Consider the following 26,975-nt stretch of genomic DNA (forward strand, 5'->3'; position numbering starts at 1 on the left):
AAACATCACATTTTCTAATTTAAGAAGCAGGAACCCAGCAAATGTTTTGCTTTTCTTCTTTTAAAAAATGGCAATTCAATTGTTAAAATATTTGCTAATTAATTTTGTGACTCATTAATTTATTGTCTAATTGTTGCAGCTCTACTTCAGTTGCATACGCATGCAATATGTGCACTGCAGAAAGTGTTGCTGTTATTGTAACTTACAGGATACACTCAGTGACCACTTTATTAGGTACACTTGAGCTGTTTAATGCAATTTCAATGCAACCGCTCTGCCATTAATTCTGCATTTACAAAGTTTGTAATGTTCAGTTTTTGGTGACATTGTGGGAATCAAATTAGGGTAAAGATAAATTAGGGCTAAAAGATATAGAGAAAATGAAATACTACAGTATTTTTGGACCAAATACCTAGGGATGGGAATCTCCACAGGATCCACGATTCAATATTTTTAAGAAACGACACCATATTATTATGATTTTAAATATGTTGCAATGTGTTTAGTATTGCAATAAAATATATTGCAATTTATTACCTTTTTCATCTGTAAATTATGTCCCCAAAGTAAAACGTTGTCAACATCTGTTTTATTCAATAAGATAAAGTTTTCAGTCTGGTCATCTCACTTCAGACATTTTTTAATAGCAGCAAAATGAATGCAGTGGACTGAAATAGCAAATGACTATATTATTCCAGTGGGCTACCTGAAGTTTAATTTGTAATATTAATAATCTATATAAAGAAAAATAAATACTTGGTTAAAGGGTTTTTCTGGGGGGGAGTTTTTCCTTATCTGCTGTGAGGCAAATTGTGATTTGTGATATTGGGCTTTATAAATAACATTGAATTGAATTGGGACGATACAATACTGCCACACAAAAATATTAAGATACTATGCTGTATTGATTTTTTTTTTTTTTTTTTAATTCCCTCGCCCCTACAAATACCTCCATATCAATATTGCGACAATATAGGGTCAACAATTGGTGCTTGAATGTAATCTTTTGTTAAATAATCATCAGTAATGTGGATATAATGACTAAAGCACGACTTGCATGGGACTAGTGTTACGTGGGGACCTCTTGATTTAGAAATTACCCACCAATATAAGATGATATAAGGCCTCATATTAAAATATTGATATCCTCCCTGTGTCCTCATATGAGGACATCACATTTTGGGTTTTACTGCACCTTATACTTCTACTACTTATCTCAGACCTGTTGTCCTCATTCGTGGACACTTTTTGTGCCATCTAGTGGCAGTAATGGCACAATACACTAATCCATGTAAAAACAAGATGGCAGCCATCTCTGCCGAGTCAGTCTGCAGCCGATCCCGACACAAAAGTGGACAAGGTAATAAAGGTGATCACATTTTATGGCTGAAACTTGTTTATTTATGATTAATAATGTTTGTAGTTTGATATGAGAAACAGATTTGTCCAGTTTTAAAGACAGTAACAAGCTGGGATGCTGTTAATTTGGAAGTACTCGTTTGAGGACACTGGGACTTAATTATTGTCAACATTGTTGAGTTTTTTTTATAATTATCAGGTCCTAAATAATTAAAAATGCATACCAAATAAAAGTTTAGGTCTCAGCAGGATATAATATCACGATTTTGCCCAGCCCTAGTGTAAATTCAACTATATGTTTATTATTGAGGTCACAGTTAAAGGGCAGAATATTAGAAACGCCTCTGAATACAGTCCAGAACAACACCATCACTAACTGCTGAAACATGTATTTTATCTATAAACTTCTGACAGTGTCAACAAATACAGAACATTATAGGCATCATAAAAGTCGACTTCATGCCAGAACACATAAAGCGGTCACTGAGTGTATTTATCTGTTTTATAAGCCTTACATTTTATAACCTGTTTTTCTTTTTATATATATATATATGGAGAGTCTCAAACATCCTTCTGTAAACTCTATTTCTGCTTCCAACCTTTTTCTGGTCACAATAAACAAGACAGAACTCAGCACTGTGGACTCTGTTTCTGCAGCCGGAGTTTGGATTAAAAAAAAAAAAGTTGTAAGCATCTCATTCACATGTGCAAGTGTTGGCAAACTCGCTCAGCTACAATCCACCGAGTGACGAACGCAGGGCTTAAATAATGTTTGCGCCTCCAGTCACCTTAATGCTGTTTGAAAGATCCTCCCCTCCGATCCCCCCAGGGGCTCATAAGAGCATCACAACTTGTGCATGTGTGATCGGTGCTTGCTCAGTAGGTGGGACTCGCAGCTCATCGCCGGTCTGCTGTCTTCAGCAGAATCGACCGCTTAATGTAGCAACAATGATAAATTTCCCATTACAATACATCAGGCTGCAATTGTGGGAGTGGATATTTCCTCTGGCTAATCACTGCTTCCATATCCTTTACACACACTCACTGTTACATCAGTTATATTTGCAGACTCTGCGATGGAAATGTGGGTAGTTATTGTGTCAGATGTGTGTATAATCCTATTTTTCCTTGAGTTGTTCAAAGCGTCAGAGTGGCTTTTTTCTAAGTGGGGATGGTGACCTTTTCTTTTTTGGAAACGGAGATGAAGAAGTGGAATTGGAACTGGGATAAGGTCAACTTTCCCAAAACCTCAGCCCCATGTGTCACTCACACACACGCACATGTGCGCGTGAACGAGTTGGGCGTTCCTGTCTTGGTACAAACTGCTTTTCCATTCAGTCCGTGTATCATTTCCTATTGGTGGTTGCACTGTGTGTGTGTGTGTGTGTGTGTGTGTGTGTGTGTGTGTTTACCCAGGGCTTGACAGTCAAAAGATTTCTTTAAAAGGCAGCGGTGTATGGATTTTCAGCCCTATAGAAACGTGTGTTTGCTCTACACTTAATGGAAAGATTACAGAGATACAGAGAGGGCTGAAAAGAGTTGAGATAGAGACTGTGTGTGTGTGTGTGTTTGTGTGTGTGGATGAGCTGTAGTCACGCTATCATAATATTGTGTGGCGTCTGCACAGAGCAGACAGTGTTTGCCCCCTCCTCCTCTGTGGAACAATCAGTACACTGTGTGATGTGCAGGGCCACAGCAGTCATAATGGCAATTATGTCTCCTCCCCGCCAGATTGGAAGCTCTTTTTTTTTTATGGTGAGAACCAAAGAGTCAGACGGAGGGAGAGTTGACCTGCTGCACAGCTGCAGGGTGGGGTGGATCTTTGAGGAGTGGAGGGAGAAGAAAGGAAATACACAGTGGATAGATCTGTGCACATTTAAATATATATCTATCTATCAATTTAAAACTGTCTGCGTAGGGGTGTAATTTCCAGTGAGGATAGTTGGGGTCAGGCCCCCTTTACTTTTCAAAATCCTGTTTTTTTTTCTGCTCACTTTTAGTGTTTCAGGTTGTTTTTGTTTTTTTTACTGAAGTCTCTGAACAGAAAAGAAGTGCTGATAAAAGTGCTGATGTGTTTGTCTGAGTTGCCTTGTTACCCTATGCTCACAGAAGCTATTCTAACGAGCTGTTTGCAGACTTGTTTGCAGTCTGCTCTACCTTATTGGTGAAGAGTTGTGCTGGAAATCACTCCCTATGTACTATAAAGTGCACCACGTTTACTGTCCGCCATTTTATTTCAGAGTCACAATTTTAAGCGTGTAAATGTGTCCACTAGCATGGTGTTTACAGGTATCAGACACTAAAGACTTTTAAGACCATTTCAAGACACTTTTCGACCAATTTAAGACTGATTTTTGGGACAATCATCTTTTTCTTATATTATTCAAGCATAAAGTATAAAGGTAAGTATCTACCTTATGTGGTCCCATGCAGAGGTAAGTTTTATGTAGGCTGATCTACACTTTTTGTTGTGCAAACATTTGTTTTTATTAACAGATGCCCAAACTACAGTCCAGGAGCAGATCCAACAATGTGTCGGGTGTGAAAATATTATTTTAAAAAGAAAATATATAAGTAAAAGGACAAAGGTACTTATCCAATAAACATAAGAAAAGAGGCAAAAAAACAAAAGAAAAATACAAACGCACACACACACAAAAAAAATTAATTAAATATAAAGATACTATTCCTTAAATATATACAGAGAGGATGTACTAAAACTAGACCTTAGGACATTTTGACATACAAACATACTTTAATAAATTCATGAATGGATCAGAAATGGGAGAGAAAAACAAGACACACAAACACACCTCATATGGTTCTCCATTTTTTGTTATTTATATGAATATGACAGACTATATAAGAAATCAACAGAAAGGTTTAAGTTATGGTTGGTCCAGGAAGAGCAGGTTGAGCTACATTCTGCCAACAGGTAAGTGAAAGTATAAAGTAAGTCTCTCTCTCTCTGTCTCTCTCTCTGTCTCATTGTGTCATACGGATTACTGTTAATTTATTATGCTGATCTGTTCTGTACGACATCTATTGCACATCTGTCCGTCCTGGAAGAGGGATCCCTCCTCAGTTGCTCTTCCTGAGGTTTCTACCATTTTTTTCCCCGTTAAAGGGTTTTTTTTGGGGAGTTTTTCTTTATCTGCTATGAGGGTCATAAGGACAGAGGGATGTCGTATGCTGTAAAGCCCTGTGAGGCAAACTGTGATTTGTGATATTGGGCTTTATAAATAAAATTGAATTGAAAATTGAAATTGAATTAAAGTAAAAGGACAGCATTAGGTTCAGTGACAGGTTTAAAGATTTGCAATACAAGAAACTTTCACACAGAAGAACATGACTCTGTTTGACAAAAAGAAATTAAAACATGGCTTAATTAAATAAGAAAATCTCAGAATTTCAATTACTTTTAAAGCCTAATGTTTATACAATTGAATTTAAGACATTAAACCTTAACAACATTAAAACTTTCAAGGACCTGCAGACACCCTGACTATATATATATCGCCCCCTATGAAATTCCATGAAGGACGAAAAAAGTATAAAGTCCATTAATTTTCTGCTGACAGCCTCACGATGCATGTTCCACATGAGAAAATTACTATTACTAGAATTTACTGCTTACTATAAACTATCTATTGTCCATTATAGTAAATGAGTGAACGAGAGGGTGATATCACACACAGACGACGTTGCTGGGGCAATGTACAGCCCGACAAGAATACCTGCAGACTACAGTCAGGACTGACAAAGTGTTTTTCAGGTTTAAGAAATAAAGTCTACAGCTAATAGTTTCCTAGAAATATGCTCAAGTTAAATATTGGCAAACAGTAAACAACAACGCTCTGTAGAAAAGTCATGATTATTGACTTGTATTGGATATATAAAGAAACAATAATTTAAAGGGATAGTTTGGATTTTTTGAAGTGGGGTCGTAATGAGTTACTTATCCATAGTCTGTGTGTTACGAACAGTAGATAAAAATGGGCACGACCCCAATTTGGAGAAGCAGGCTGCAGTACTGACACTGACACTCAGCAATGCACTGCTGGCCCACCTAAAAAAATCAATATCAGTTTAAGAGCATGCTATAGTTAGAATATTTTCACTGCTTTACCTTGCCGCCAGACAGCGATTTCCGGTAGGGAAATGGAGCCATAATTTCGTTCTTTTCTAACCCAGACTTCATTGAGAAAAACTGTGATTCAACATTGCTGGTCTCTGCTGCCTCAGTCATTTATTCTGCTTGTGTTACCGCGAGACGTTGGCGTTTGAAAGGATTAGTTTGAATTCACCAAAGTAACACAATAACACAGACAATCTAACAGATACAGGCAGCAGTAGACCGACAGCTTCAAGCAGCAACCTTTGGGACTGAAAAATGAATCACAGCCGTCACAGAAGTCCCAAAAACTGGCACTTGGCTCCAGAAGCAAGTCAGTCATAGACCCCAGACCACAGCCTGGTACAAAAGCAGTTTTGGTCTCTTGTTAATTTCCCCCTTAATGACAGCTATACTGGTGATGATTTTTTGTCATAACTCACCTGTTTACATTTTATTAATGCTTAAAGTTATGCGTGCCACTTTGTGTGACAGGCTGCTTGCTGATAGTGGCTGAATCCAAGTCCGCACTTGCAGACTCGCGGACTTTGCGGGCGTATTCCCATGAAGTCTGGGAGCGCTCAGTGCTGTCCAATCCACAATTCAGCCAGTCCACAAGGGGTCTCAAGCGGACTTTCTGCAGACTTCCAAGGAGTCCAGACTTCACTGACTTAATAACCCACAGTTTATTGCCATATGGAAGTGACATGTTTTTTTTCTATTGCCTAAAAATAAAAAAGATGAATGTGTAAAATAGTTATTGATAGTTAGGTTAGAAATAATATTCAACCACATCATGATACAGAAATATGTATTGTATAGGCTGTAGAGGGAATGAAAATGTATTTTATGATTGCAGCCTATCAGGCTGTGCAGTGTAACATAGCATATACTATACTACAGTATAGTATTGAGTATTTATTGAGCTATACATAGTTATAGTTACTTATAAACATCATTGTAGAGGTGTATTCTGTTCAGTCACAAAAAATGCTAACCATGTGATTTATATCTTGTTATCTGCAGGAACAGATGAGTAGGCACTGTTCATCAACTTATATGAGCGCAGTGATAATTGAACGTTTCCGCAGCAACGAGTAAAACAGTCTCGAGGGCTGTGTGCCAGCCACTTGCAGTCTGCCGTCGCAGCCTTTACGTGATGACAGTAAATACATCACACTATGTCCAAATGAAGTGTGGGAGGCCTCAGTCCACTAGTCCAGAGGGGGGACATTTGGATGCAGCCAGTGTCCTCGGCTTCTTAGTCAGATCCACCTCCTTGCTCCACAACCTGATGGGTGATGTCACGGTAGCTAGATCCATTTTTTTTTACAGTCTCTGAGCTGCTCCCATGTTTAGTGAGCCAAAGTTACTGTTCCGTCAACAGAGTTGGGTGACTGTGACGAGGCGTTTAACGGCTTCCCTGTCAGAACGGGTGACAAAGCGATGAAATAATCTCAATATAGCATACACTTGAAGTGTTACAGATTATTTTTTTAGGTGGCTAAAATACATTTGCAGCTGCAGTACATTGCTTAGCTTCCCTGTTGGCACTCCTGCCTGCTTCTCTAAACTGGGGAAATACCAATACAACCCCACTTCAAAATGTCGGAATTATCCCTCTAAGGGCGACAGTAGCTCGGTCCATAGGGACTTGGCTTGGGAACTGGAGGGTTGCGGGGTCATGTCCCTGCGCGTGGACCAAGTGTGGACAGGTAGCTGGAGAGTTGCCAACACTGCCGAGGTGCCCCTGAGCAACGCACCGAACCACCAACTGCTTGAGGAGCCTGCCTAAGGCTTTTAGCTAAAAGTAATGTTAACAACTATTAACCAGTAGCTAGTTAACAACTGTTAGTTAACTTATTATATAATCGTCACCGGCACGCAATGCATCTTGGGATAGGCTGGGCCACGAGGGATTCATCCGTTGCATCCTCCAAATTCTGTGAAAGGAGGCTGCATTTGAAGGAGCCTTTGAAATGGGACAACCTTGGCTGCACCTATGTGATGCAATTGGTGACTCCACTTAGGCCCTGATCACACAGGACCTGCAAAACACAAGGCGCGCCACACTGCCCTTTTTGTTTTTAAACCAAATGCCACTAGTAAAAAGAAATGCCTGCTGCACCTTTATATTGTTGCCAGGCAACCACCCCATCACCTCCTAACATTCCCATGTAATCAATGTACTGTTTATTTATTTGACAGTGATTAGTAAGTCAGCTCTGGTTGAGGGTGAGAGGCTATCGGAAGGAAGGAAAGGAAGGAAGGAAACAGATCTGTGTGGGTACTAAAAAAAGGCTGGATCAAGGTACCACTGGTTGGTCCAGGAGCTTCACCTCAATTGTGGCTGTTTCCAGGCATATTTTAAGATGACTCGGGGGCAGTTTGACAACCTGCTGTCTATCGTTGGGCCGTATAGCCGTTGTCATGACCACCACAGGAGGCCCACCTCTCAAATCATCCGATTGGACAATGGGGAAAAGGCAGAGAAGACATAAGGCGTTTTTCTGAGTCGAAGTTTTTTTCAATGCGAGGAACTTCACAGCACTCTGGCAAAAATGCCAGGCGCTTAGAGTGCAGAGATGTGAGGCGCGTTGCAATGCAAGAACCATGAGCAAAAAGCTTCATTCTCATTAAAATCAGCTGCTACAACGCGTCCTGTGTGATCACACCCTTAAACACCACACATGAAAATACAAATGAAACAATATAGAAAGAGCTATAAATGACTATGAAATAATAATTTACCAGTAGGCTAAGTCAATAGCGCTGAATTTACTCCTTAAATATAAATAATGTACCCATTAATAAATATCACAGTAACTTAAGTCATAAAAAATAACCCAAAACATAATGTGTGCAGTTACTATGGTTACATATAAATATCTTAATGGATTTTTTTTCCACACCAAACATACGGCCTCGTGTGAATGGGTGAGTCCTCTGTCCTTTCTTATCTCCACCTCTGTTTACCTGTTATGTCGCCATGGCAACTCCCACCTCGGAAGCCCATTGGCCAACCTGAAGAGGTAGCGGCAGGTGAGGGAGTGCATTGTGCAAGCGCGTGGGTCTGAACTGAACGAGGGCGGAAGCGCGAGGAGGGGCGGACCCGAGACAGAAAGACAAACAGTCATATAGAGGGGGAAACAATGGAGCAATAAACGTATAGATGGCGGGTAAAGATAACCGGAAGAGAAGCAGAGGACGAGAGTTAGCGAGCACAGGGTAGGTGACCTCCACCCTCCGCCTCGCGCTGCTTTCTCAGAAACAGGAAGTCGCCGGTTGAACCGCCGTCTCCTCTAATGACGCAGCTGGCTGATGACGGCCATGTGTCACTGTTGCTATAGTAACCACCTGGGAGGGACAAACATCCGGATGGCTGCTTCACTGTCGTGTCGCCATTTTTGCATCACAACTGTTACAGTCGTAGGCTGCCGTCACTGGCCACCATGGCGACCGGTAAATAAAGAGCCTACCTCTCTGACGTGTACATTCACCGGTGAATACCCTGTTAACAACACGGTTTATTTAACGTTAAACATGTTACCATAACTACAGGATTTAGAGACAGCTGGAAAAAAACAAGCTGAAAGTCTTGATGTGGGGTTTTCATACAGTGTCTTATTTATGTTTGTAAACCATAGGAACAATTTAAACACGCAATTATTCACATTTTCAGTGATTTACAGGCATACACAGACACAAAATATCAAAGTAGGATATTACCATATAGATGTAAAATACTGTTTAAGTTTTTATTTCTTACCTTTTCTGCTGTATTAGTGTGTATGAATAGTGAAATGAAATTTTATAAAAGCATTTTGGCCAACTATGAATGTAGATTTCGACATTTTTATAGGCACCTTTATCGCTTTGCTTGTCGGTTGCACAGACTTTTAATGAACGATGGCACAAAAACTAAAGCGGGATATTATCAGTTTAGATGCAAAAACACTGAATAATTTTTTATTTCTTACCTTTCCTGCTGTGTTTGTGTGTATAAATAGTGAAACTATTTTTTTACAACCTAGATCTGTTCTATAATAACATTTTGAGCAATTATGAATGAAGATCTGGACATTTTTACAGGTGCCTTTGTCGCTTTGCATGTATTTTCATATATTTTTGGTTACACAGGCTTTTATTGAACAAAAGCACAAAAAAATCAAAGTGGGATATTACCAGTTTAGATGTAAAAACACTGTATACATTTTTATTTCTTACTTTTTCTGCTGTATTTGCGTGAATAAATAGTAAAACAATATTTCTTACAACCTAGATTTGTTCTATAAAAACATTTTGAGCAATTATGAATAAAGATTTGGACATTTTTATAGGTGCCTGTCTCATTTTCCATGTATTTTCATGTATATTCGGTTACACAGACTTTAAATGAACAAAGCCACCATAAAATCAAAGTGGGATATTATCAGTTTAGATGTAAAAACACAGTATACATTTTTCTTTATTTATTTTTCTGCCATATTTGTGTATATTAATAGTGAAATAATATTTTTTACAATCTAGATTTGTTCTATAAAAACATTTTGAGCAATTATAACTGAAGATTTGGACATTTTTATAGGCGCCTGTGTCATTTCTTATGTATTCTCAGTTGCTGGCAGCTTTATTCTTTATTCGGAGTCAGTTAAGTTTATTGCTACCATACATATAGTTTAATGCAGCAAAAATGAACCAAAATCTACCTGGACTCCAATGTACACAAAGTATAAACAGTTGCATAATGTGTTATAATGATATGTCAGAGGAGGTAAAGGGACAGCAGCAACTTTAAAAAAAAATAAATAAAAATTATATATATATATATATATATATATATATATATATATATATGTATGATATGTTCTATTTAAAGGAAATGATTGTTAGCTTTGTCAGTGTAGTCATGCAAATATGTCAACATTTCCTGACATTACTAGATACAAATGTCAAGGATTGAGGCAAGCATGGTGACAAAACTGACACTGCACGCTCATAGTTTAGATGCATTTGTTTCAACTTTAAGGCACTTTGTGAAAAACAAAGGCACAACATAAATCTTAAATTTGTAGTTACAGATCTGTATTATATGAATTCTTTCTTTAATTTGGCTTTTGATCTGTTACTCTCGCTTCCTTTTTCTAAGCCAGCGCCTTGCTAGAATAGTTATGTGTTCTGTCATTAACATGGCATCATGGAACTTGATTGTCAGTTTTCTTTTTTTGTACTTTTCCACCATGTAGTCATCTCTGGGCGATTTTTAGCTATGCAAATGTGTGGTTAAGGTGTTGGAGTGTGCAGAGATTAAAAGAGATAAAAAGTTAATGTTGCATAATTGTACCGAGACAAAGCTAAAGCAACAGATCAGATAATAGATTTTTGCTCCAGTAAAATTAGGTCGGGGACAGGCAGCTAGGTGCCATGAGGGCATGCAGACTTTCATCGAAACCAAAGACATAAGTCAGCACTTTACACTACTGTCTGTCAGTGTGAACTCTGCTTTGTTTAGAATAGAGAAACAGAATTTGATGTTTTGTTCTTAATCTGGAACAAGAAAAAAGGTGATAAAGATATAGAAAGATAACCCGTAAGAAGGGTTTATAAATATAGCCTGTATATTGTGTTTTTATGTAAGATTTATTCTATAGTTGTAGGCACAGTTGGAAAAAAACACAAGACAGACTGCTTTTTATTTTATTCTTTTTAAAGAATTTTAATAAATTTAATTAAACCACACACAGCCATCACATTTTATACATTATGGTTCGAAAAGCAAAGGCACATAGGAAAAAACTGCAAATTAGCCCCTCTTGTATTTTATTTTATTTTTTTTACAAACATGGTACCAACAACAGACAATGAAACATTACAAGGCAATTTTGTCTTTAAAGCAACACATACAACAACACTGAAACAAACATCGCAGTAGACCTCATAAAATATATTTTATTACAGGCAAGCTATGCATTTCAAAGCCTATCTTTTTCTTATTTTCACATTGATTTCTGACTTAAGTGGCTTATATGGTTGCATGTAAATTAAAGATTTTAATGGTCTGTAAATGCAATAAGAGATCAGGCATAAGTCCGAGCAAAGTGTTTCATTACAGAATGTGAGTGTGTACATCTGCTGACAAAAACATATTGCAGCTGAGAGCTCAGTGAGACAAATAAATGGTTAACATCACCCAAAATAATACACCATAATACACAGTCACTTAAACATGCATGTATGCATCGAGACATTAAAATGATATCTCAGGCTGCAGTTATTACGGTGGCATTAAAGTGAGCAGTGTGTTTGTGTGTGTGGAAAGGAGACCAGTCCCCTGTTCCTGCTGAACTGAGCCAGCCGACGTCACACACTGATTATCAGCACAGCAGGCACAGGAGACCGACCCAGCATGGGGCGAGGGAGGATAGACACAGGTGACTACACACAAACACACACACACGCACACACACACAGAAAAGCCAGACAGACACTGATGCTCATGCAGACATCAACAGGTGGAAGTGTAAACAAAATATGAACGCAAACACAAAGTTAAACACACACACACACACACACACACACATACTCTGAGAGACCCTGGCAGCCAGTGATACAAACGACGACATAGGATGACATGTTGCTCGCCCTACAGGAACAGGAGCCTTCTTCGACACTAATGAGACAGCTGACATTTAGCAGACACTGACACACTGAAGCCCCACAATTTTAGCTAATTCAACACATTACCAGTTATTATTACCAGCAGCTTCTGGGCAATGATACCAGCTCCCATAAACCCCTTTCAGCCACAGTGCATCGCCTTTTTTTTACACTTTCACAACACAATAGTGAATCATCTGTGGACCACATGCACACGCTGTCGAACCCTCAACACACACGCTGTCATGGCAGAGGTGATTACGTGTGAGATTGACTTTGGTGGGCCCGTAAAACCAGACTCTTTGAGTCAAACCTAGCGAATGAGGAGCGGCGCGTTTTTTGCCTCTTTATCGACAGTTTTAAAGGGGGAAGTGTGTGATGAGCAGTTTTCACATGTCACCTGGCAACGAGATACACTATACTGTGTAATCAAGTTTCCATCCAAATTTAGCACAAATCTTAAAAGCGAATTTCCCGGCAAGCTGCGAAAGAAAATGCAAATTTATGCACATCTCCATCCAACAGCTGTCGGCCCTAATTCTCCAGTCAGGTACCATTAAACTGCTGCAGAGCTGAGGATACAATGAGATAAACCAGACCTTAAACCAGTGCAGATGATGATTTAACTATGATGGAAATATGCCATTTATGTTTGTTTCATGTACAATTTTGAGGGAGGTTACAGCGTCTTCATTTAAAGGAGCAGTGTTTGAGATTTAAGGGGATTTAAGGGGGGTTAGTGGTGTCTTGTGGTGAGGATCGCAGATTGCAACCAGCTGGAACTTCTCTCGGTTAGATTTCCTTCAGTGTTCATTGTTCAGGAGGTTTTTACTGGGAGGTCTGCTCCTCTCCAAAACAGACGGAGTGTGTGATTAAAACTGGTAAAGTAGTTTCACTTTACAAATCTGTGTTTCTCTCATGCAATCTGGCTCGTTGCAGACTGTTAGCTTCGCACCTGCTAATGTGTGCTCGCCTATTTTCTCTGATAACTTCAGATGCAGACGTCCAGGAGGTTTTTAACATGAGCCGAATTATCCACAGAGGTCTCTTTCTCTTCACAACAAACAGATAAGGTGATTTAAACCGGTAAAATCACTGAATAAAGCAGTTGCACGTTAGAAATCAGTGTTTCTCTGACACAGTTTGGCTTGTCAGAGATGGGCCACTAGCCCAGCACCTGCTCATGTGTGCTTACCTTTATTCTCTGATAACTTAAGATCCAGACGTTCAGGAGGTTTTTACCATGAGCTGAATTATCCGCAAAGATCTCTTTATCTCCAAAACAACCAGAATCAGTGATTTAAACCGATAAAAACACTGAATAAAGCAGTTTCATGTTAAAAGATCTCTGTTTTTCCAACACTCGTCATGGACGAGCTGCTAACTATGATAGCTGATATGAAAACATAAATGTCCCTATCTAGAGCCAGTGTTTGGTTTGTCCATTCTGGGCTACTGTAGAAACATGGCAGTGCAACATGGTGATCTCTGTGAACGAGGACCTGCTACCTATGTAGAGATAAACGGCTCATTCTAGGGTAACAAATACACAATGCTTCTTATTTTCAGATGATTGTACACTAAAGAAAACATACTTATACTTATATTGCATTCAATTTCTGCTAATATATTTCCCTAAATCCTACACACTGGACCTTTAAATTGAAAATATCATTAAAACAGGTGGATAGAGACGCTTTAAATCTAAGGAGTTTCATATCTGGGGTCTCTAGAGGATATAAAATGGCCGTAGCTCAACCATGTGTGAGCAGCTTTTTGCAGGAGATGCTGTCATGCTCATCTGAGGTCTGGTGTTGATGTGAAGAGCAATGGTTTGATGCAGTGCAGCCCCTCCCTGACCTTTACTCTCCCGCTGCCGGCTGCAGCCCTGTGGCGGCAGAACTTAACCACTGTGAACATGGCGGACACTCACTGTTCACATGTGGGTTAAGTCCTGCCGCCGCACAGCCAGGTCGAGCATCTGTTCGTGACAGCATATGCAAATCAGTAACATGGGAGTGACTGTGTGTGAGTTAGCAAATTAGTGTGTGTGTGTGTGTGTGCTCGAGAGAGGTTGCTTTCTTCATGTCAGCCATTGGAAATCCCTGGCAATGTGATTCAGTCCTGTAGTCTCAAAAATCACTCTGCCAGGAATTCCCCTGGCCAACAGAGACGACTAGACAGTTTGTGATGAGTGAGGGACTTGAAAGCATGCAAATACAAATAGTACACACAATAATAAACCTCCTCCATCATTGTCATCTCTCACGTAAGATGCTCTATCCCTCATCTATACCTCTGTGTGAAAGAATTATCACAGTAGTCTGATGTGCTATGTCTTTGTCATTCACAGGTCGTAGTCACTGCGCTTTCTCAGCCCTGTGTGCACTGTATGTACGTGGTTCTCGCAACTCCCAGACTTCCCGTGGCCTCTTATAAAAATAGCTTTTCAATGACAGAATGGAGAATTAGGTTAGAAGGAAGTGGCCAGTCAAGTGGCACTCCCTTTAAAGACGTTTGCCCCGCTCTGCTCTACCCCTTTATCTGTGCCCCTTGTGTGGGGAAATTAAAAGAAAAAAAAGGGCAGGAGAGCAGTGGGCCGTGTTTCCTCTGCCGCTGCTGCAAAAATCTCCTCAGAAATTATGAGGAAATTCCATGTCGAGTAAAGAAAGCTGATACTGTATTTATATGTTACTGCTTCTTATTAGTGCCTGTCAAATGAGACCTGATATCAACAAGCATGTGCACTCATCACCCCTGCAGCAGCAACTATTACTCTGAATTCCTTTTTGGTGATTTTTACCTGTCTGGACAGGACATATTTACATAATCGAGTGTCATTCCCTAAGCTCCAGATCCACACTGAGTGCAATTTGCCGTCCACTTCAAGTCTCTTTATTTTCAGCTGCATGAATATTCCACCATGTACAAGGTATGAGTCAGTGGGACACTTTTGGGGAACTCCAGACTCTAAATAAGTTTTAGCCGGCTGCCTGTTGTCACTGCGGGCCTGCTGCTGAGCTGTGCCAGGGACACAGTGAACTTGGGCCCTGTCACTACCACTGTATCACTGTTGTCACAAGTCTGCTGCAGCCAGGTCCGAGAGTTTGGAAAGAGCTTTCCGAAAATAGTACAAAAGCATCTTTAAGGAAGCTGAATGTTTTAAATACCACTCAGAGAGGTTGTATTCCAATCTCTGAGCGGCCAACCTAGAACTTGGTTGGTGCAGAATGAAAACTCTGTTTGATGTGCAGATATTTTCTCGTTCCCTCCAGGCCAATGTTCTTTCTGTCAGACTGTGGTCAGATCAACCAATAACACCAAATTATAACCACTCAGGACACACTGTGATTTTGTTGCTGCAGGGAAGAAATTAGAAAACCGATGTTTCTTTCTCTGTCTGCTCTCTGTCTTTGTGAATGGCTGCCTTTCACACCGTCTCACAGATTACACAACATGAAGCATTCAGTTTTAGGTGTTTTTGTCACTCAATTCAAGGAAAACTACCTAAAAGTGAATCTCTGAACACTTAAGTTGTGAGCGTCTCCTTAAATTCAGTTTTATTTTATGAGATGTGCTTTATATCCCTCGGCCGGCCTCCACATGTTCACAATAAAACGTGCTGTCTCAAGAGAGAAGGTCATTTAAGGTCCTGGCACCCATCAAAGACAGTGCGCTAACTCCTTTTTAACTCCTCTCCTCCATCAAGCTAAAACCCTGTATCCCGCCATCCTTTCATCTGGCAGTGGCGCGTCTCGTGTGTTATTTTCTCTGCCTTTTCATCTTTTCCATCGGTTTCTCTTCCCCTCCGCGTTCCCCCCGTCGAACCCGCAGCCGTTAATGTCTATGAGCTCATTCCTTCCCTTCCCCTGTAATGACGGCATTCTGGTTGACGCACGCTGTCCAACACCTCACCTCAAACACTCGCTGTGAGGATCCCAACACGTCTCACTTTTGCATTTGGCCTGTCGTGTTTTTTGGGTGCTGCGGCGGAGCCAAGCGATCCTGTTGTTACACTTTTCTCAAATTGGATGTTTATTATGGTTAGGAATAATGATAAGGTTCTACCATGTGGGCTGCGACTTATTGGCAGCTCGTAATTGTGCCAACGTGTTGCATCCTGATGGAGGCATAGAATAGGAAAATTAGTGTCACCGGGTGACGATCGGCAGCAGATGTGCCCCAGTAGAGTCAAAATGTTTTTAGAGAGCGTCTTCGTGGCTTGCAGCCTTGTGTGTGGGTGCTTTGAAGGTTTTAGGGTGTACACTTTTACGCTTTGTGTGTGTTCTGCTGAGTTTATATTCGCGCACACGACATATGGAGGCCCCGAGTGTAGACGTGGCCACTGGCTGTTTTCTCAAACTGTCTCTCCCCTTCAGCCACAGTCCAGAATTGACATTGCCGTTTACACAAGGGCACACAGTTAAGTGGAAAAGCCTCTGTTGAGACAGCTGGATCTCAACCCCTTGTTGCTTCAACACATATCTTCTCTCTCCCTATGCCCTTGCGCACACACACACACACACACACACACACACACACACACTCACAGATGCACTAAGAAATGCACACATGCTCACAGGCAAGACGCAATCTGCCTCTCCGCACATATGCTCACTATCAATAAACAAACACAGTTATGTCAGTGGGCTGCCGGGCAAACATGGCATGTGCGTTAGCCGGGTTCTCGCCCTGTCTCATAACCAGAAATAGTACAAATACATACCAGTCTGACATCATTCACACCTCCGGGCTGTGAAACACTTCACAGAGCAAACTGAGCGGGGTGACCCACGGGCCAGCTGCACTCTGCTATTGTGCACTTTATTAATAATTAGGAATCAAACCAAAGCCTACACAACTTTTGTATCTTTCCATTGCATCAGAGAATTTCACAGAGGGCAGTTTGTTTCCAGCCCCAGCCTCATGTGAAATCAATCTATCTAAGTCTCAAGACGTTATGTCAACACTGGGGCACAAGGGTTACAATAATGTCTGAATTCCCCTCTTAAGTGTAAATAAGGCACATTTGCTTTTTATAATTGCTGTCGTGTCAATTACACCTCTTAAACACACACACACACTGATGAGAGCGGAGGAAGAAATGTAACTATTAACCAGATCAGCTGAGTTCAGAAAGGAGACGAGATGAGCACATGTCTGAAACTGTTTTCAAGACAGTGTTTTCAGTGTTTAATCTGAGCAATGATGCTACTTCAGGCTAACACCAACAGTGACAACACAGAACACATCTCAGCGACTTAAACCTAGATCTTTGAACTCACACACCTTACAGTACAGCGGCACCACACCCTGGCCCTCTTGCTACCAGACAGACTGTGCGTCTGGGTTGTGTGTGCGCATGTGAGCAAGATTGTATTTGTTTCATGTTGCGTGTGAGGGCGTAATTATTGCTGAGGCCGTGACATTCAGTGACATTCAAACAAGGACTCGCGCTCTACTATGGGCCCTCTCTGTTGCAGTTTTCCTGAATCAAAAGAGGGGGACGTTCATTGGCTGGCCTGGAATCAATGGAACGCACCACATGTGGGACATTAGTCTGAGAATAAAAAAAAGTATTTCCAGCTCCAGATTTAAAAAAAAAAAAAAAAAAAAAAAAAAAAAAAAGAGAGAAGAGCTCAAAGTCTCTTCGGGCTGTAAAGCTAGCCTCAGCCCAGCCCAAGCCCGTGGTCCGCTCCCTGTAGCCCAATGCGTGTAACCCTATCCTCAGCCTGATTCGTTGCCAAACACCCTTACCACCACCAGCCCTGTACTTAGTGTACAGCCGCCCTGCTGCAACTGAACCACACATGCACAAATGGATGCAGAAACTACACACACACACACACTTTTATTCCACTACGCCACGGTTTCCTGAGCCTGGGCCCATTCCTACGAATTGCTGCTGGGCACACCCACCCACCCAGCCACACCACCAAAGCCAAGGCAGTCCTGGATCCCCACCTTCTCTCCTGCTCAAGCTCCCTCTGTCCCCTCTTTCCTCCATCCATTCATCCCTTTAGCTTTCCCTCACAGGCTTTACAATCTAATGATTCCTCGCTTTAAAAGGCAGAATAACTCCTACCTCTCTCCTCTTCCCCGTGTCTTTCGGCGTAGAGGTTACCTAAAGTCAGAGCAGAGCAAAGCAACAGATCCTTCTGCTGAACTACATTAACTCCTTTCTTCTGCGCTTCAGCTTTAATCTCCTTCAGCTCCATTTTCGCCCTCCACTGCCAAATTTCTTCTATACCAACACTCCCAGAGGAGCACTAGACAGGACGGCGGACAGGAAGACAGAGACCGCCAGCCCTGAGCTATAGCTGAGACTATTAGCTACAGTAGCTGCTGGATTCCCTTCCTTTCATGGAGGTTTGGGAGCTCACAGACTTACAGGGCCTCTGAACAATGAGAGGAATGTTTGAGCGGCTCCGGCCCTCGCTTCGCCACTACCATTACAACTCTCGGCTGCTTTTCTTGAAACTTTTTATGACCTCTGTTCTCACTCTTTGCTGCCAACGACGCCCCGCCGAGAGGCACACAGACTGATGGACGTGAAGACAGATAGATGACACGCATGTGGTAGACGGATGACGTACTGTGAGCAGACAGTTGTAAAGGAAGGCAGACAAACAGGTAGAGGCAAACTAATCATGTGGCAAGTCATTCAAACGGTTGGAAATATAATCCCTAAATCAAACAGACACACAGACAAACATATAAGCAGACAGACTGACAGACATACAAGCAGACAGAAAGACAGAAATTAAGCCATCTCATTCAAAGGAACTATTTACGTCTGACCTTTGTAATAGAGCCGGTCCACAGTGGCAGACCACAGATCAGGGCAATATTCCAGTGCCAATATTACAGTACATTTGAACAGCAGGCACACTTTACTGTCGCTCCGTGTGAATGTCTGTCCTGATCAACAGGTTGCAGGAATTGCTGTGAAGTGAGTGTGAAGTGCCTCTCTGTGGAAGACCAGCGGTTCAAGACAAAAAAACAAGCAAAAAAAAAGTCAAAGAAAAGCATACAGATCTGCTGGGTCATAAAGTCATAAAGAAATAAAACAAAAGCAACAATCTGAGAAGAGTCAAACGCGATGCTGCACCTACCTGAGACAACAAGTTTTTACTCCTTTCCTCTGTCTCACTCTCCTCATGCCCTCCAGTGTCACACTCCTGAAGTTGAACTTCACAGTTGTCGTCCCCCCCCCTCCTCCTCCCTCTATCTCTCTCAGTGTTTGTCTGTGTCTCCCACTCTTCGTCTCGTCTCGTGGGTCTGTTTCTCCTTCGACTGTGCAGACAGGAGTGTGTGTGAACGCGAGTGTGTCTGGGAGCCAGACAGGGTGAGAGTAAGAGAGTGGGCGGGCCCAACCCAGTGCAGGGGATTCCTTTATGACGATGTCAGAGGAGAGGAGCCCTCCCCTTCCTCCCCTCTCCTCTCCTCCCTCTCTGCTCCTCTCCTCGCCTGTGCATGGCCGTGGCTGCTGCTAGAACACAGGAAAGGGGGCAGGGAGATAATTGGCTGCACAGCTGCTAATAAATGAGCAAAGGCTGTTTGAGTCAATAGCAGGCAGGAAGACCAGGCTGAATGTGCAGTGTTTCAGTGGACAAACACACTGAGATGTTTGTTACACCATCTTGTATGTTGACGATAATCTGTAGCGAGATGAAATTTGCAGATAGTGATCATTTATCTCTTCGAATGACAGTAATCAGAGTGAACAAGACACTGTTAAATCAAGCAGCTGTTCAGATGTCAGAAAAGGCTCTCAGTGCTATGTTGCAAGCTTGTTTCGGGATGTTTGTGAAGTTCTCAAACAAGAATATGCATGTGTGTGTGCATCATGTGGATGAGTGTATTCGCAGGAAAATGATTCGTGATAAAAACATGAAACACTTTTCAAACAGTTCACTAGAGAAAATGATCACCAAGGGCCCAAAGTAAGAATGAAACCAAGGTAAAAGTCATACAAACTATAATATAAAGATGAGCATTAAGATGCGTGACGTGTTTAGGTTAAAGTCATATTAAGTCAGATTTTGAGCATATTTGAACATTAAGGTAAGGTAAAACTTTAATTTCCCAGAGGGGCAATTTGGGACACAGACAGTAGCCATAAGTAAAACAAAACCGACAGCACAATACATAACACACAGAATCCAGTATCGCACTCTGTCAGGGATAAATCATGGACAATTAGTGGTCACCAATGGTTAAGATAAGCAATAGCAGACGGGACAAAGGACGATGTGTAACGCTTAGTGCTACATTTAGGCAGGCAAAACCTCTGGCCTGATGGAAGCATGTGAAACTCAACATGGTGAGACGATAGACCGAGCTTTAGATTCATGAACATATTTCTAAAATGTTCCAGTTTTATCAGGAAATCAATATTGAGTGTAAAGTGCATTGTAGGTTGTTCCACGAGTCCGGAGCACAGAACCTAAAAGCATCATAGATTATAATTTCACTGTACACATCATCTTTCACTGTGAATATAAATCCAACATGCTGCATATACAGTACACATGCACTGCACACACTCATACAGCCTATATTTATCCACTCAGTATTTATTTCTTTGCAATATTTGTACTTTTATGTAGACATATTCTATTGTTGGTCATTGCTAATGTTAACTCATATTTATGTTATATTTATATAAACACCTATTCTTTCTCATACTCATACTCTCATACTCTCACACTCCAGCTTTGTTGTCGGAGCTGTTATGTCTGTTTCTGTGTGAGTACATCGAGGGCAATGCAAAACAAATACATAAAAACTGAGTCAAGTTCCTTGTATGTGTACACAAACTTGGGCGATAGAGTTGATTGTTATTTTAAAGCTGTTGCTCTGAATCACACTTTCAGTAAAAGGCTGATGATTTGACCTTACATAATAGTGCGTCCATGCCGAAATAGTGTCTGTTGAAGTCATTACCTCATCAGTTCTGAATCATTACTGTGACGTTGTTGTGAAGTGCTCTTGTCTCTTGTTTTGGGGAAACTTTAAGCTTCTTTTTTTATGTTGAGAGATATGAAAAAGAGATGAAGCAAGGTTGATTTTTCCAGATCACTCAAAGCTAGAGACTATTTTAAAATGGAAATCGTCTCTATGGGTGTGAGCGTAGGTGTAGATTCTCAGACATCCTCCTCAGTATTTGGAACATGTGCGTTTGTCCCCACAAAAAACAAAAAGTAGTAGACTTTAACAAAACTTTTACAAAAAGACATTAACACCATAAATTGATGCAGAAAAAAAGCACACATTGGTGCATAAATTCACCAGATTGCAGCAAATTAAGTGTTTAATGCAAAATGTTTCTGTTAGTTGACCGCCAACCCCCTCTTTCATATGTGTCCTCATTCAAAGTTGAAACGAAACCTACGCCCTTGGGCATGAGTCAACAGATGTGCTTAAAAGTGTAAATTTAAGTGCACCAGTTAGCATGACCTTAACGTCCGAGTCATAGCAGGAGAAAGCCATCTCCCCTGCATTTTACTGATAAATATTTATAAATCATCAGTGATGCATCAGTAGTGACAGAAATCACCCACTTGTAGTGAACATCACATGCATTACTGTCTTTGCAACTTTAGATTTGGGTTCAACTGTTGTATTATGAGAGGTGTTTGTGTCCAAGCTTGGTTTGATCTGCACCTGTCAAGCAAAGGACCCCCCCCCACCTCCCACCTACACACACTCCCCTTCCCCACAGAGAGACAGTAACACGAGCTTCAGAGAGGGGCTATTAGAGGCTTTATGACTTCCCCTTCTTCCCCTGAAGCCTTTGGGTGTGTGTGTGTGTGTCTGAGCGGCAAAGTCCCGCACAGACAACCACGCCCCTGTGTGAGAGCGGACGTCACACATTCCACACACACATACACACTTATGTGTCTCCTAGCAACACATACACTCAGGCTTAGTGAAATGACTATGCCAGTAAGACACATGACCGCGACACATCGTTTATCTTCGGATGGGATAATGTTTTGTTTATGGACCTCAGTTTCTATGTTGTCTTCAGAGGGGATTTACAACTTACAGAACAGCCGGAGTTGAATGAAGTATAATAACTTTTTGATTGTTAGTTTGCAAGGATTACATGTGGCGAGAGTGAACTTGGCTATGATGGAGTGGAGCAGAGCTTCATAAATTTCCAACTCTTCCTCCTTGTCTTTTTTCTCTTTATGTCTATATGTGTGTCTGTATCACTGCATGACCACTGACTATCTGTTCATATCATGTAAAAGGTCAATGTGAGACTCAATAGTTGAAAAGTCTTCAGACAGCGTTAAGTGGGTCGCCTGTGATAAATTCGTCTCTGGTAAAAAAAAAAAAGTTTCCATCTCCATTCCGTGGTCTAAACCTTGATGCGTGTCGTGCGCACTCCTCTCTTATTTTGCCTCACAGAGGTGACAATTAGTATCACCGCACGCAACACCAGTACTGTAATGACTGAGATACAGTTCTGAAAGAAAGATGCTCTCAAATGATACTCATCACAAGAAATCCAGAGACAACTTTCAGTTCCGACCAATACCAGATCTTTCAGCCTGGGCGAAATATGATCCAAATAAACTCGGTATGAAAGGAGGCCATATCTTGCTATTTTTCCACCGATGCCAGTTTATTGAGGGCAAACTCTGGTGCGCAATGTTCTGCAATCATTCCTGCTGGCAGTGCGGGTAGTGGTATTTGGAAAATGGTGCTGAAAGGGAGTTCTGTGCTTCTTGTTGCCCCGAGGCCATACTCTCGTCTTTATGGTTCTATAAAACATCATCAGCTCTATGGAAAGTGTAGTGATATGTCACAGAGGGAGAATGAGAGTAGAACGGACACTGGACTGTTTGCCATTGTCATTTGACAAGTACAACACAAAATGGCCATTACTGTTAGTTGCTACGGTGACAACACATGGCAGCAGGGCTGTAAAGTGTGTGACACTCACTACTTTAAGAACTCAGTTTTGGTCTGTTCTTACCCCTGTTTTTTCTTTTAAAGCTTAATTGGCTTATTTCATCGTAAAACACTTCATTTAAACTCAAGAAAACCAAAATAACACTCACCAACACTCTCATGCTGTTCACACTATAACAGCATGGCCAGCTACATTATCGCTGAGTCGCTCTTGAAGTGTTGCTTAAGCGCTTGTTAATGTACTTTTGTTGTCACAGGCTAGTGTGTGTCTGCTACTTGCCACAAAGCGCCCCATTTGAACATCATCTAAAGTTTGTAGGCCAATTTGGTCAAAAAATATCAGTGCTTTTAATCAATGTCTGAGTCCAATGTTAACATCATATTTGACACCCCTTTGCATCCCCGTGTGCACCGCAATGCACATAAAGCTAGCATAGCATCAGCTAACTAAAATAAATAACACAGTACAACAGCTAGAAACAAAAATATAGACCCTGTATGATGTTTGGGTGGGCAGGGCTTAGCTGGAGGCAAAACAATTCTCCACAGACGTTAGCTAGCACTAATTAACAAGTTCTGTTGGCATGTTTTAGACAGTGGAGGAAGATGATGCGAGTGGTGTGTTCAACTCATTTCGAGTGCCATAAACTGGACTGCACTGCCTGAATGTACCGTTCGGTTATCCAGAGCGCCACACTCTTGGAGTGGCAGAGCATAGCCTACTCTAGGCACTCTGTCTGACGAGACGGAGCAGCAGAGCGCCAAGTAGAGTGAATGTGTGATTAACTTCACCATTCATCAATTCATGTAGAAACATAATGTTTCTTTGACCAACAGGTCTCTCCTTTTAGCGTAGAGCATCAGGCTGACTTTACGAACGCACCATGTCAGGTCACTCACTCTCCGGGACCGCGAGTTTTACGTGAAAAAATAAACACTGACCAACAGGGCCGGACTGGCCGACCCGTATGCTCTCACTCAGTGGATGGATGATGTCACAGGAAGCTTTGTGGCTGATTACTATGCCAATTTTACAAAGGAGGAAGACACTAAAACGGTTTCTTCCAGTTTGTTTTGCTATCAAAGCTAATGTTAGCTAATGCGCTAAAAAGTTAGCGTTACAGAGAAATCCAATATTCCTCCTAATACCTCCCCAATTTCAGATTATGTGGACATGATAACCCTTAATACACAAAACGTTATTCATCCCTACAACAGGAAATACCTTTTCCCTAACCTGATATGAAGTGTGCACTGCAGCTTTTTTGATGGTCGCTTCCGTCCACTCCTTTCATCTTATCACATTTAACCACAGTTGTCTTTGTTTTTGTTGACAGGCAGTGGCAGCTGGTATGTGATAAAATTTAGGTTTTGAGCCATGACTCCTTCTATTCTGGCTTCCAATAACACAACAAGACGACATTTTAAGACTCCTATGTAGCCTCCTATGAGTCGTATTTTGCCTCCAGCTAATAAAACTATGTCATCATGAAGTTGGCCCTAAAAGGGTCCATATAATTTGGTTGATGCTTCACCCCGTCATTCGAGTGTTGAACACAGTTGAGGCCAGCTCAACTTTGATTTGTAGCGTGTTACGCCTGTCTGCAGTGTCTGTCAGGCAATAGTTTGTAGTTTCATGCCACCGGCTTCCACTGAAAATGACTTACCTATTGTTGTCTTGCTCATATTGTGAACAGCATTAATTAGTCTTAATAGTCATCTAGTTAGTTAGTGACTGGTCCAGCACTCACCAACTCTGGTTTGGTCAAAACACCTTAATTCACAGAGTTAGATGCAGATTACGATAATCTGCACCAGGTTTGAAAGTGGACATCTTTGTCCATCTGCCACTGTGGCTGGTGGATTCCAATATCTACCAGCCAATCAACAGATTACCATTGTTTTTGTGGCTGGTGAGTGAAGCAAATCTAGCAGCCACTTACATTTGGGGGCTGGTGCTAATTTCCAGCCGCTGTTTATCCTTTAGTCTCCGCCTGTCAACTGTACTCTGAGGAGCAGCTCTCACTCGTTTGATATTTCAACATACATGCAATAAATGGCAGCAAAAGAAACAGGAAAATATTTTAACGGATTTCTAATTTTCAACTTGCCACAAGTCTGTTTGTTTATACAGTAGTTAGCCTGCTACAATGGTTTCAATGGCACACATACAATGAAAATGGCTGCCGATGTAACCATCCTACCACGCTAATTTGAATGTCCGTTTGACTCTCATTCTATATCCCTGTGACATGTAAGCCTGGTTGTAAATGTTCCCACCCAGTGTGTGTGCCTGTGTTTCAACTGATGTGCCCATTTTCAAAAGATAAGGGGCAGGTGTATCCATAGCAATATGTGTGTAGTTGTGTGTACAGTATGCATCTGTGAAATACACAAGTCATTCATTGCAACACTGTGAACTATAGATCGTAAACCACAGGGGGTGAATTTGTGAAGTCATGGTTGAATTGTATCATCGTTAGTTAATGGTTCATTGAGAAATATGCTCCATAGTATGTTCTGCTCTGGTGAGGTCAAAGAACAGACCTGCAGTGTATGTGTGTGTCTATACTAATGCATACGTGTTTCGAAACTGTGCCTGTATTTCAGTACATATGTATGTCTGTACTGTGTACATGTGGAGATGTGTGTGCGTCAGTGGGTCACACAGGACATTTGACTGAGTGACCATCATAGACAGTGAGTCAGACAACAGTAAGCGACTCTAATCTGGGCCACTGGGTTTGGGCCTAAAAAAAAAAGAAAAATCAACTTCCATTTGGTTGTCATGGTGAGTCAGATCCAATTATGCAACAAGCAGTGGAAAATGGTTTGGAGAGAGAAAGAAATGCGGGAGAATGAGAGAAAAGGCTGCAATCTGTGCCAGCTGATCTGTGAGGTATCAACATTAAACTTATTTAACCAGACACTGTTGGCTATAAGAATGCATTTTATTAACAGCAACGGCTTCTTTAGGGAGAGGGAGAGCTGCAGCCACACATTCACACAGAAAAGTTTGCTCCTGATCACTGCAAAGCCCCACAAATACCTCGCCCAAGGACACTTTGACAAAAAGTTCTTACAGGCAAGCAGAGCGGGACATGTTCATGTCTTCAACCCCTGCAATTTTTTTACAAATTTAAATCACTACCCAACACAATCCAGTCCACTTACACCACATGCAGATAATAAGATAAGTCCAAATATTGACCTACTTTTTGAATCTAGCTAAAAAATAGAAAACAAAAACTACAGGCTTTCTGCCTATTGGACAAAGATAGTTTCTCTTTAGTGGTATGTATGTGTGTATATAATATTTACTAAGCGTGGATTGTCTCATTTTATACCAGTATTTATTTTTTTTAATGCAACTCAATAGAAGAGACTGTTAAATAGAGATACAAAGTCCTGACATCACCTCCAAGCTAGCCTCTGTTCCACTAGCTTCCCCAACTTGTAGCGTGTTCCCAGGGTTTGCTTTCCATATTCTACAATGAAATGGTATTACAGCACTTGCTATAAGAAGTTTAAACCTTTGTGAAGTTAAAAGACGATTCATTTGTTAGCATACGAAACAACTGCAGGTCATAAAAATTTGCCAGTGTGGCAATGTCCATACTTAGTTATCTATCACTGCTACTTTCTATAGATGTGTTCCAAGTTTTTGCCTGTAATCTTCTGTCTAAAAGCATCTCTGTCCAGCTGTTATTACAGACCTGGCTGAATTAGTCACGACCCATCTCCTTGCCCGTGGACTTGCCTCTTTTGTTGAGCTGTGATGTTTAACCCATGATGGTGCTGGGTTCATGGGCAATGGTGTTCATTAGAGGCAGCTAAAAACGGTTGTTTTAAACAATAATACAATCCTTATCTAGACATACAGAGTACACTGCATGACATACTGTTGAGAAAGGCA

At 41.2% G+C, this 26,975-nt stretch overlaps 1 long non-coding RNA gene across 1 annotated transcript; it reads right to left on the minus strand.

Moving 5' to 3' along the window:
* Positions 1-11,162: 11,162 nt before the first annotated feature.
* On the minus strand, positions 11,163-19,435 carry LOC126405980 (uncharacterized). The gene is made up of 2 exons (XR_007571622.1): positions 19,246-19,435; positions 11,163-19,101 (listed from the first exon to the last, which is right to left on the minus strand). It is a non-coding gene; the product is annotated as an uncharacterized LOC126405980 (long non-coding RNA).
* Between the last annotated feature and the right edge of the window lie 7,540 nt (positions 19,436-26,975).

The sequence above is a fragment of the Epinephelus moara genome, chromosome 18 (assembly GCF_006386435.1).
Source record: "Epinephelus moara isolate mb chromosome 18, YSFRI_EMoa_1.0, whole genome shotgun sequence".
Classification (NCBI taxonomy): domain Eukaryota; kingdom Metazoa; phylum Chordata; class Actinopteri; order Perciformes; family Serranidae; genus Epinephelus; species Epinephelus moara.